The sequence below is a fragment of the Hypomesus transpacificus genome, chromosome 22, assembly GCF_021917145.1.
Source record: "Hypomesus transpacificus isolate Combined female chromosome 22, fHypTra1, whole genome shotgun sequence".
NCBI classification, from domain to species: domain Eukaryota; kingdom Metazoa; phylum Chordata; class Actinopteri; order Osmeriformes; family Osmeridae; genus Hypomesus; species Hypomesus transpacificus.
Window position 1 is genome coordinate 13,388,081 of NC_061081.1, and position 12,442 is coordinate 13,400,522.

The following is a 12,442-nucleotide window of genomic DNA, read 5'->3' on the forward strand; positions in this document are numbered from 1 at the left end:
GGGAATAAAAATTTGTTTATTCATTATTCAGAGATAATTGGTGAAAATATAAAAGGTTATCAGAAAAGCTTATGAGAGGCAGAGTGACTCTGACATTAAAACACAAAATAATGTTATTACTGTATTCATTTGCCATACAGACAGTGGTGTGGCAGACGGCAGGGACTGGTGAGGGGAGTGTGGGTAGGAAGGTAGCCCGTTGGATCCACCCCCGAGCCATAGATGGACGTCCTGTGTGACGGGTATGTAACAGCTGTAGCCACGCTCCGTCACGACAAGGCTCCTTCGCCACTCACTGGGCTCAAACACACAACCTCCGACTTGCCAAGCGTGACCACTACCAACTACGCCAAAGAAAAGCTAGCTCTTCGTTGACGTGGGTGGCCTATTACATACCTGAGGAGCGAGTTTCACGGTTCTAACTCCGTTACACCTGTTTCAACGAAACAGGCTGTGTCTCGTTGAGCGGTTAATTGATTGTGTGATGGCTTATGAAAAAGATGCATATGACCAGAAATGGGGTTGTATGAGAAGGATTAAAGACGCAACTACATTGACATTGGGCTGTGTGTGCCAGTTTATTACTAAGTTTGATGGTGTGGAAACCCTACACCCCTGAAACTTCTACACTGGTTTAAAGGGAAAAAGGTAGTATCTAAGCATGAAACTGGGAATCTTGAAGCCTGTTCCCTGGAAAGGCTGTATCCTTCCCGACAGTCTCCTTGCCTTTCGTCCTGCTGCATGGCTGTTTGACCCTGCCAGAGGCAGAGCCGGGGGCACATTAGGAGAATGTGATTATGTTGGTTTCTCTTTCTGTTTTGTCTCTCTGAACCATCAGGAGCTTGCCATGCCTCTCACGCTGAGCGTGCAGTTAGCGGGGGGAAAACACTGCGTGATTTAATTCACCTCCCCGTTGGCTTCATGATACGCTGCACATGCTTTTCGGTGTTTGCCCTTCATGGAGGTAACAGGGAGGCCTACGCTGGCTAACTGACATGAAAACGTTTACCGGTACTCTGATCTCCTTCCTCCTCACGTTAACACACAGCAACACAATTTCTTGCTCAGAGTGAAACTATATACCACATATTTGCTGTGGAAACATTCTGAATCTCTCCCTTAGTGGTTTTAATACCACCTTAAGGATAAACACATCTAACTAGAAAATCACAAGAAACTGTGTGTGTGTGTGTGGCGAACCAGGCACTGTACTAATACTCAGGTCTATACTAATACTAATACTATGGCTCAGGTCTCAAGGACATGAAGTTTTGACTGTTCCTACCTAATCAATGTATAAACTCAACAAATACTTTCATAAACATGTTTGCCGTCTATTATTCAGCCCACCAGCATTGCAACTTGTGTTTGTTGAAAACACAGCAACAAGACTCAAAAAGTAGCTACTTTAGAAGAGATTTCACAAGGAACCAACTGGCACAGACTCCACTTGGAATGTGTAGGTTCCATAAATACTTTACTTTCTTACGTTCAAATATTTAACTTTCCATTGAAAGTGAGTCTGAACAGTCAGTCATTGTTCAATCTGAGTCCAACACCCACAGATTAGTTCATGTTTTTGAACACATTCCATATAACAACAGACAGCCAAAAGTCAAAAAAGGAATAGACAAGGAAAACAGAAGGCATGCTTCAAAAGTTGTGTCAATATGTTGCAAAAAAAAATAAAAAAAAATGCAGAATTACAGCTTTGAAGCTGCTGTTGGAAGGCCCTCGGCCAGGAATTTTATTCCACCAGGAAGCACTTCAGTTCAACCAGAGGACAAACACGATTCCAGAAGCTGAAGGGATCCTAGCACCGTAGAGTGTAACCGAGTCAAATTGGTTAAACTCACCTCTTTCTCCTCACTTGAATTAGTCAAACTCACTCCTAGCTATTTTTTTCAGTGGCACAGCTGGCTAAAGCGGTGTTTGTGAGAGGTAGTTGCTACATGAGTCAGGACTGACCTGAGTTTGATTCACGGCAGTGTTGGGGGTAACGAGTTACAAAGTAACGGATTACAGTAACGATATTACTATTATTGGTAACAAAGTAAAGTAACGCATTACACTCAAAATAGTGGTTACTATACTACTTTAGTACTACTTAGGGAAGCGGGAAAATGGATGAGACGGAGACGGGAGGGTTCAGCCAGTGGCAATATTCTCATTATTTTAACTTTGTTGGTCGAAAGCACAAAAATATTGCAGTAAACTGCACTCTGTCCAGGCGAAAGGTGTCTTTCAAATGCCGTCAAGTCAATGAGATTTTAAAGTGATGCATATTTCTTTGGTTAGATAGTGTGGGCAGGCTTAATATTCGTTCAAGTGAATGGCTGAGTTTTATATGCCATTTTGTTTTACATGTTTACAATTACAATACACTATGTGGAAAGGCTAAGAGATGCCCTTTATTGAAAAATAAAGTGATGAAAGGGCCATGATGTTTGTCCATGTATCTTTGCAGTCAATTTGGAAATTTGCTAAAAAAAATTGAAAGTAAAGTAACTAGTAGTGAAGTTACTTTTCAAATGCAGTAACTAGTAAAGTAATCTAGTTACAATTTTCAGAAGTAACTAGTTACTTTTTCTGAGTAACTACCCCAACACTGATCCCGGCATGGGCAAGCTAGGAAAGAAACTGACAAGCGACGCCATGACACCTGTGGCGTTAGCATCCTGTACGGATCAGAGCGCCATTTTGGGAAAATGCAATCCAGCGACAAAATCGATGTACACCTAACCAGCACCCATGGCAGAGGGACGGCCATCTTCTTCAACCCAGCGTGAGCAGAATCATCTGCAATCCCCTGCCTTCAAATCTTCAGCTGAACTGTATCAGCCCCTGCTTGTTGAGTTAGGAACCACATCTCGGCCACAACCCAATACAAACAACACACACACACTGGATTGTATAGACACACACGCACACTGCAATCACTTAGTCACACACACGTCACGCTGTCATATACACACATACACACTGAGATCACTCAGGCGCGCACAAACACGGCTGTCATGCAACCGTACACACACCATCATGCAATCGTACACACTTACACAATCATACACACACGCACATACCCCACGATAAGGAGACAACATCAAATTTGTGTTCTGGATATCTGTCATGGTTTCCTTGCCATGAATAGTACAAGGTATAGCTCAGTGGTTAAGAGCATTCGACTGCAGATCAAGAGGTCGTCTGTTACCATGTCCCCCGTTGCTATGGATAAAAGCTTCAGCTGCTAAATGAAGACATTGTTGTCAGTAGCCCATCTGGGCTCCTCGAGTGAGGCAGACAGGACTGGGTTAGGTCCTGGAGACGGCTGCTGACATCAGCCAGTGTTCCTCACCAGGGTGCGAATTACGGGGGGGTTTGGGGGAGTCTGACCCCACTAATTAAGAGTTGGACCCCCCCAAAAGAGGTAAAAACAACAGGTCGGGGGGGGGGGGGTCAAAACACACCGTGAAGAAGAAGTTGAGCCCCCCGACTGTCATTGTATAATTCGCACTCTGTTCCTCCCCATGGAGGTCACTGTGTCTATATATCTGTATCTGCATGTACCCAGAACTATGTATTCATGGTCCTCCTAACCTGTTTTCAAGCTAAATATATGTTCTCCGACCCTTATCCAGACAGAAGGAGATGCTTGATCATCTGGAATATGATTTGGACTGTCAGAGCAATTACACTGGGTCACTGTACTATGTAGCGACAATATGGATTTTGTATAGGCCTAATACAGTTAATTCCAATTAATTGTAAAGTCTTGCCAGAGTAAAACATAAATTATTTGGCGTTATGGGCAGCAACGATTTGAAACAGCCACTTTGTTTTGAATCTACTTTGAGCAAATCACAATGTATCATTTATAGGTGGTATCATTCAGCTGTTAGTCACACAATTTCTTTCAACTGATAGCTTAAACCAGTATTTTCACAGATGATTAGGCTACATCGAGCCTCTAGGCCAACAAGCTAGCAGGCAGTGAAATATTCCGCAACACAGCGTTTAACAATGCTGGCGAATAAGTTGTAGCCTAAATGACCATTAAATGTTGCTTGGTATGTGGGAGAGGGTGTGCTCGCAAAATTATTTAATTCCTGGTCGCTTAAGCTGTTTTGCATGTATCGAAAGACATGTTATCGTTACCTAACCTGCCGTTGCGACTCGCTCCATCCACTTTGCCTTTAAAAACAGCATCAACAAAACAAACCCTGAAATAAATACAATGAATAATTGAAGGAGCTCTTTCTGCACTTATTCTCTAGCAGGACCTTGAGGTCTCTCCGACATTTCATCAGCTGACGGCTGTCTTCTCCTAGCGGAGCGCGACCAGCCGGAGAGGCGGATGAGGCCCTGTGGCTTCCTTTGGAACCCCGGAGCATGTAGGGCCAGGAACGGTACACACCCACACATCTACCTGGCGCAACCGGAGCATTTCAATCTTACAGGAGGAGGAAGGGGATTTGACAGTTAGATATCCCACAATGCTGTGCAGCTTTACAAACCCTGCAGGGCTGCTTGATCTCAACTGGAGGGAGAACCACTCCGAGTTTTTTTTTTTTTTCTATCAACCCCCTTCTCTTTTCCCTGCTACCTACTGAATGTTTCAAAGTATCCAAATATAACCGTGCAATTTTTTATTTTAGGTCCCCACAGATGTTCTGCTTGCTGCTTGTTTGAGGGGATGGGTGAAAGTTTTCTGCTGATTAAGCGGATGATATTGATATTTGGGCTGTCTGCTCCAGAGAGATTTTCAGAGTAAAATGTAAAATGAATGAGCGTCTGTGTTGACATCATCACCAAGTCTATTAAGGGGCACTTGGTTCACTCATCAGCAGGTATGGTCTCATGATGTGTTGAAATATGGAATTACTGACATATCCTTTGCTTCAGTAAATAAGGCATTAGTTATAACTGAGAAACATTCCCTCCAGATTTCACGTCTATCTCCTTCCATCGACGGATGAGGAAATCATCCAATAAAGTCAAATTAAAAATTAACAACATCATTTATTCAACGAGGAAGCCGCAATGATCACAAATGCTAAATAATTTTGAAATAATACTTTCAAAAGTTCAAGAGTATTATACCCTCTTCATGGTATTAAACTGATCAAACTACAATACTGAAATGATACACCAATGGATGGACAGGCATAGTCATTGTTGGAGCACTGAAAACACACTATACCTCAAAGCTTTGTACTAAGCCAAATGAAATATGACAAGCCAATTGAAGCAGTGCTGGGAGAGCCCTGGTAATCCTCCACGAAAATGAAGTACATTCTGCAGCCTGTGCAACGATATTCTCTTTTTTACTCTATTCTCAGTGCTGTCTTTAAAATATACCATAGCGAGGTTGAGGTACAGAGGCTATCGTCTCTCTCTTAAGCCCCAGAGAACGCACCAGTGTTTCTCTGTCTGTCTTCACTTAAGCTTTTGGCTTCATCTGGCACAGCACGGTCTACCAGCCTCTGTCTAAGCCAGGGGACATTAGATTAGGATAATATACATTTGGGTGTTCCGGAGTTTAAATCAAATCAATGAATCCTAACATGCTGCAGAAAAGTGTTTTGCCAAGAGAAAATGGGTTTAAATCAATCCACATTTCCACAACAAACAAAATAATGCTGAATGCCTGTTCAGCCAAACGTTTAGATTACATTACAGTTCACTAATTATCAGACGCTTTTATAAAAAAGCAATGTGCTAATAGTCTATTAAAAAAAGTTAAGCAAAAGATCAAGGATCAAAAGTGTGTAGTTCTACAGTATTTCAAGAATCAGAGTCGGAGAACGGCCTGTAGTTCCTAACCATATTTAATGTTTTTTAAACATATTTTATGTTTATCAAACCAACATTACACCTGGGTTGAGTGGAAGAAGCCTCGCTGAGGTCCGACTGTCACATGCAGTCTGTCAGGTTCAGCCCTTGAAGAGATCTCAATCTGTAATTCATAGACCGACAACCATGCATGCTTTTGGAGACCGCTGTCCATAAGACAGGAAGTAATCTATGTTGACAGGGTTATTTGCTAGGTTCACGAATTAAGGGAACACAGAAGAGTCTTTCAGACCTCTCTGATTTAATGAGGAACGTCTAAATCCGTTGTATCTGCAGCAGTCCAAAGTAATTTTGGCCTTTAGTGATTGTAGAGGTCTGAGAAAGGTTGTTTATTTTTTACAGTAGGAAGAGGCCTCAGAAGACTCACATCTCTTTGGGTACAGGCAACATTATGCTCTCACACTGTTATGCTTCTCAACAAGGAGCAGACCCTCAAAACAGAATGTCTAATTACGGGCCTAAGCGGAAACAAATTATACTTAAAGTATAAGTGCGAACATACCTATATTAAAGTTGTCGATCAGTGTGTGAATGTGCTGTACATACAGAGTTTTTAAGGTTTCGTTAAGGTTTCAGGTCTCAATAACGGAATGGATCTTATCCCGGCAGAGCCAGAGCCAGCCAACTCTCTCTCATTCATTTTCACTTTCAACTTTGCCAACGAGATAGACACTTTAACAACATGTCTCCGACACCTTTACCATTAGTTGTTGTGCCCTTTGCCAGACCTGTACTCATGACGCCCCATGTCACTTGTCAGGATATCCACACCAGTCTGTTCCCACCCACTCTGTGACTGCAGGGGGGCCTTCATGGTAGGTTCAGCTGCCAATAGAGTCATAGAAGGGGAAGGTTTTTGTACTCCATTCACTTCTGTCAATGAGACAATACCAGGTCATTGTGGGAGATACCAGCAGGTTGTTAAAAATACACCGTGAAAAATGAAATGACAGATAGGAATGTGTGTGTATAGTACAGACACAGTGGTATTGCACACACACCATATAATAGCTAACAGTATCAAAGGATTTTCAGTGGAAAGATTGGTTGAATGGCAAGCTGAGTTGCAATAGATGTAACTTAGTGTGTGCGGGGGGGTTCTGCATGTTACCCCTTTCACATTACCAGCAAGAGGTGGCATGCTAGAAACAAAAATTCACACTTAAACCACATGACCCTTCCACTGAACACCATTAAAAGTTCCGGAACCCCCGAAGCGATTCCATTAGCATTATAATTCCCACCAAATTCTTTGTGTTTCCCGCCTTCCAAAACATTTGCCACCTGCACACACGGGACAGAGAGAACCACAAAGAAGGAACACACATCTAAGATGGTGCTGTGGAAATCTATCACTGTCTGCTTAACCTTCCCAAACCTCTGGCTCATCCCCCAGATAGAGGATGAACGGTCATCATTTCAAGACTCACAGCTTCCTACAGCTGGATCGGCTCTGTTCCCTTAACTAGCCCTCAGGGGAGGACGGAGGAAGAAAGCCCTGCTCCGAGGGAAAGGTCACAAATATGAAACCTCTAAATTACACTAGTATGTTTATCAGACTGTCACTGTCCGGTGATAGCCCGCAGCGGAGTACGGAAACTGGGAAGGGTTGCTTCTGGCTCAAACTGTCATTTGGAAAGACAGACGGTTAGAAAATGCAAAGGGACAGAGAAGGGGGGGGGGGGGGAGAGAGATAGAGCGAGAGAGAGAGCGAGAGAGCGAGAGAGAGAGAGAGAGAGAAAGAAAAAGGACAGTTATAGAAAGCGAAAGATGGACAGAGAGAGAAAAAGTAAGGGGAGTCAGTGAGAGGCACCAGTTAGCAGAGTAGTGTCATTATCGCTTGCAGTGCGCTAAAGAATGAGATACAGGGGGTTTGTTTATCCAGAGTCAGGCTTGTTTGTGAGAGGAATCATAAGTAGAGGTGGCATCCTCGAATCACTTAGACCTCCAGGGAAGGTGCTAGATAGATATTGGCAGGGGGGGAGTTCGCTAATGGAAAGAAACTGATAGACAATTACGCTATGTGAGGAATACTAGAATACATGCGTCTTGACCAGGAATTTATTAGGCCAAACTGAGTATTTGAGGGCAGAGGTATGTCTACTGGTTGATTACAATTGATTGGGTGAACGCTTTCTTTCTGGTGTTTTCTAAGAAGAACAGTTCAAATTAGCCCCAAATATGCTGTTCACCTCCCTACACATTTGGAAGAAATGCCAAGATGGAGGCTCGTGGAGAGGCAGGCTTAGAAACCACTTCAATTTCTTGTGATATTTCCTGGAAGGATGTCAGCAGGCCGAATGTCATATGGAGTTGGTTTACGTTGACAGTAAAAGTAATGCACACTAGTAGGCTTTTCCTTCAGAATAAAAATCAGCAGAGGTCCAGTCATTAGATACTACTTAACTAAATAGCATGCAGTGTGAAACATCTCTAAAATAGTCTTCCCACTGAGAAGCAAATAAACACAGCCAGACATTTCCATAATCCTCCCAGTCCCTTTCTTAGAAGCTACACTTCAATCATTGATCAGAGAGCTTTTCTGTTGATATGAACATTGACTGAATTCATCATCCTGGATATCTATGATCAACTAATGGTTGTTTATCTCATCACAGTGCCCAATGCATACAAGAAGTGTTTATATACAGAAAACATAGTTTTGGATTTAAACTAGTCAGTCTCGGGTAAGATGTCTTCCAGAACATTTGGCTTTCTATTAAGAAGTGTCTAGTCAACACTGGCATGTGTCAGGTGGCTGAGCGCTTAGGGAATCTGGCTAGAAATCACAAGGTTGCTGGTTACATTATCGGCCGTGCAAAAATGACGTTGTGTCCTTGGGCAAGGCTTTTCACCCTACTTGCCTTGGGGGAATGTCCCTGTATTTACTGTAAGTCGCTCTGGATAAGAGCATCTGCTAAATGTAATATAAGTGTGGCTCCACCAGAGGCTACAGACTGCTGATAACTCACCTATTAATATCGTTATCACCGAACCTATAGGCTAAACTTGTATCATCAACACCATGCCTTGAGCGTGCTCAGTGACTGGTAGGGTTCCGCCTGACATTCCTTGTGCGTCAGCTAATTTAACTTTGATCTGGCAGGTTCAATTGTGCTCTGTTGTCATTTACTCACACTTCAAAAAACAAAAACAATTATCGATGTCTGAATGTTTCTGAATTCCAGTGAAGTGATTTCGCTCGGACAAATCATCAGTGGCGCTGTCAACAAATATTTTGGTCTGTGTCGTTCACCCAAAGCCTTTCCTTTGAGTGCAACATCACAGAAAAAAACACAATCCGTTCTACCCTAGGGGGTAGTAGGCTACCCCCTACTGATATAAGGGTCAGGAATACAAAGAGTGCAGTGCTTTTTTTTCTTCTTCTAATGATAATATTGATGTGTACCTAACTGCACTGCATAACTAAGGTGCAGGCTTTGTTTGTTGTGTCAACGCACAGGAGACGTTTCTCGGATAGTAAAGGCTGGTATCACAGAGGTCTATGGCCATGAAAAAGTGAACACACAATGATACAGAGCTAGATATTTATGGAGTTAGATTAGTTTCATAATTCAAACAAACAAACGCAACACGATTCAAACAAACTTAACACGATCCAAACAAACGTAACACGATTCATACAAACATGACACGATTCAAACAAACAAACGTAACACGATTCAAACAAACGTAACACGATTCACAAATGTATTTCGTGATTCACAATTGTAACGCGATTCACAAATAAATGACCGTATTACATTCGTTTGCAACCTGACAAACACAAGTTACAAATCCCTGCATTCGTTGGTGTGAATCCTTGCATTCGTTCGTGTGGATTTTTGGAACTTTCCTGACGCGCTTTGATCCACAAATGCATTTTTTCTAAAAGATATCCTCAGCAGCCTATCAGATCGTCTCTTCCAATTTTAGCCAATCACATTAACGTGTCTATGTGGACTTCAACAACCTGCCATAATGACGGACATCGTCTCCTTCAGATCATGAGCAATGTCGTCTGGTAGCATGTAGGTGAAATATTGCTTGTTAATCTTATTAAACCGATGATCATACCTGATTAAATATTGTTGAGAATGGCAGGATTCATGTTTAGTCATTTTCCGTGTTTCCTAGGCTAACGCAGAGCCCGTTCACCCATATTAGACATTCTCCGGTGATTGGCTAAAATTGGAAGAGACGATCTGATAGGCTGCTGAGGATATCTTTTAGAAAAAATGCATTTGTGGATCAAAGCGCGTCAGGAAAGTTCCAAAAATCCACACGAACAAATGCAAGGATTCACACCAACGAATGCAGGGATTTGTAACTTGTGTTTGTCAGGTTGCAAACGAATGTAATAGGGTCATTTATTTGTGAATCGCGTTACAATTGTGAATCACGAAATACATTTGTGAATCGTGTTACGTTTGTTTGAATCGTGTTACGTTTGTTTGTTTGAATCGTGTTATGTTTGTATGAATCGTGTTACGTTTGTTTGGATCGTGTTAAATTTGTTTGAATCGTGTTGCGTTTGTTTGTTTGAATTATGAAACTAATCTAACTCCAAAGATATTGGCAAAGCATGGCAAGATTAGATAGGAATTCTCAGGACTAAAGTCACAGAAAACAACACATCTCAAGGCAGGTTTGCGATATGGACTGAATATACATGAGCGGTATTATTCTGGAAAAGGCTAGATGTGTGTGTCTCTGAGGGGCCCGTCTGATTGTTGACACTAGAGTGCAGCTATGAATAATAAAATAGCATCTAAAGTCAATACCCACTACTCAGGCTCACCCTATAACCTCACTCATTTCGACAAATTAATTTATGTTTGATGCACTGAGCTAGGTGGCTTCATTGCTGTTTAAAAAGCGCATATTTAACAAGGAAAAATGAGACAGGATTACAATCGTCCAGTGAAAACATTGGATTAGTCAATGGAAGCTATTCAAAAATAACTTTTCCTCCAGTTGAATCATTACAATGATTTACAAAGGGTGAAATCAGCCTTCGAGGACTGGTTTGAAAACGAATAACCATACCTCTAATAAATACCACATTAATACTATTTGTTCAATTAGCTGGTTGTCGCGCTTTCGGATTTTATAATTTGCTGAAAATGGTAGGCCTGTTTAGTGTCCAACTGATCGATGTGAGCAATTAGACAGGACTGTCTTAAGGCAGCGTGTGAAATAATGCCAAGTAAATGGCCGCATGAATCATTTTCACAAGATAAGGCCTGGCCTGCATATTAAGAAAGATGTTAAAAAACCCTCATTCATCATCATAGGAGCCTACCCAGCCCAACCACTGACAGACATGCATGATCCTTCACTTAACCTACATAAAACATTACGGCCGCCAATGAAGAGAGCCAGAAATGAAAGCACTGTCAGAAGGATGTGATGAACTCCCAAAACATAAGCTTATTCATGCACAGTTGTTTGTTACGTTGTTTAGTCGGATTAAGGTGGTAAGGGGCCCCTAGGCTGCTCTTTGTGTGACACACCTCCCCCCTCTTAAATATTGTGCTTTACTAGAAATGGTCCACATTCAAATAAGGTGAATTGACATACACACACATTGAGACAGCCAACTTTACAGTGTTTTCTTTACATTCCTACAGTGCTAGAATCAGCCCTAACGCGTCAGTTCTAAATATTTCCGATGCTTCCACCAGAGTGAGTTATTTGTGCAAAACAGAAGCTCGCTAGCTTTAGCAAAGAACGTAAATATTCAATATACGTATATAAGAGATGTAAGTGGAAATAATACCAGCTATAACCCTTTGCCTCCACAGCCTCAAAACAAATACTATGAACGGAATGTAACTATGAACCGCAACAGCAACTGAATACCCTGCATTCACAGTTCAACTTCAAGCTGGTAATCGCTTTTAGCTTTATTAACCAAAAGGTAGGCTACAGCATCTGCATCAGTGCAGAACACCATGTCTTACTGAGGCAAAATCACAACATCAGTGGTGGAAGAAGTATTCAGATCCTTAAAAATACTAATACCACACACTAGTACCAATACCACTAACTCTCCCAAATTTGCTGAAATATTACAGAGGGCCGATGCTAGCTGGCAGTCCTCCTGCTGAGTGCTGTCGATCTTGTCTTTGACTGGATGAAGATTCAGCAGCCTTCAAGTATCAATTCAATTTGGGGATTTGTTTCAGGATATCTTGGTCACGTTGTTCTTTTAACCTTTGTATTTTGCGTTTTTGTGTTCCACTTTAATACTTTATTTCGGTAATCGTACCACTATAGCAGTGAGTAATGAATATGATTTACATGATTTGACCAGCAGCAGTTGATTGGACAGATGTTACCCAAGTCACATCTACCCAATCACTTGCTTATTAAAAAAGAAAAGGTTTCTTATGGGCCAATAAGGGTGTTTATTTTGTTCCCGCTGAAGTACATTTAAAATATTAAAAAAACAATCCGGCCAATCCGGGGCCCCCTACACAAGTGGGCCCCCTACTAGGCTGCAGCCTAGGCAAGCCTGTGGATTAATCCGCGCCTGATCACCCCTTTACGTGGGGACACACATAGTGCTGACTATGGGACACCT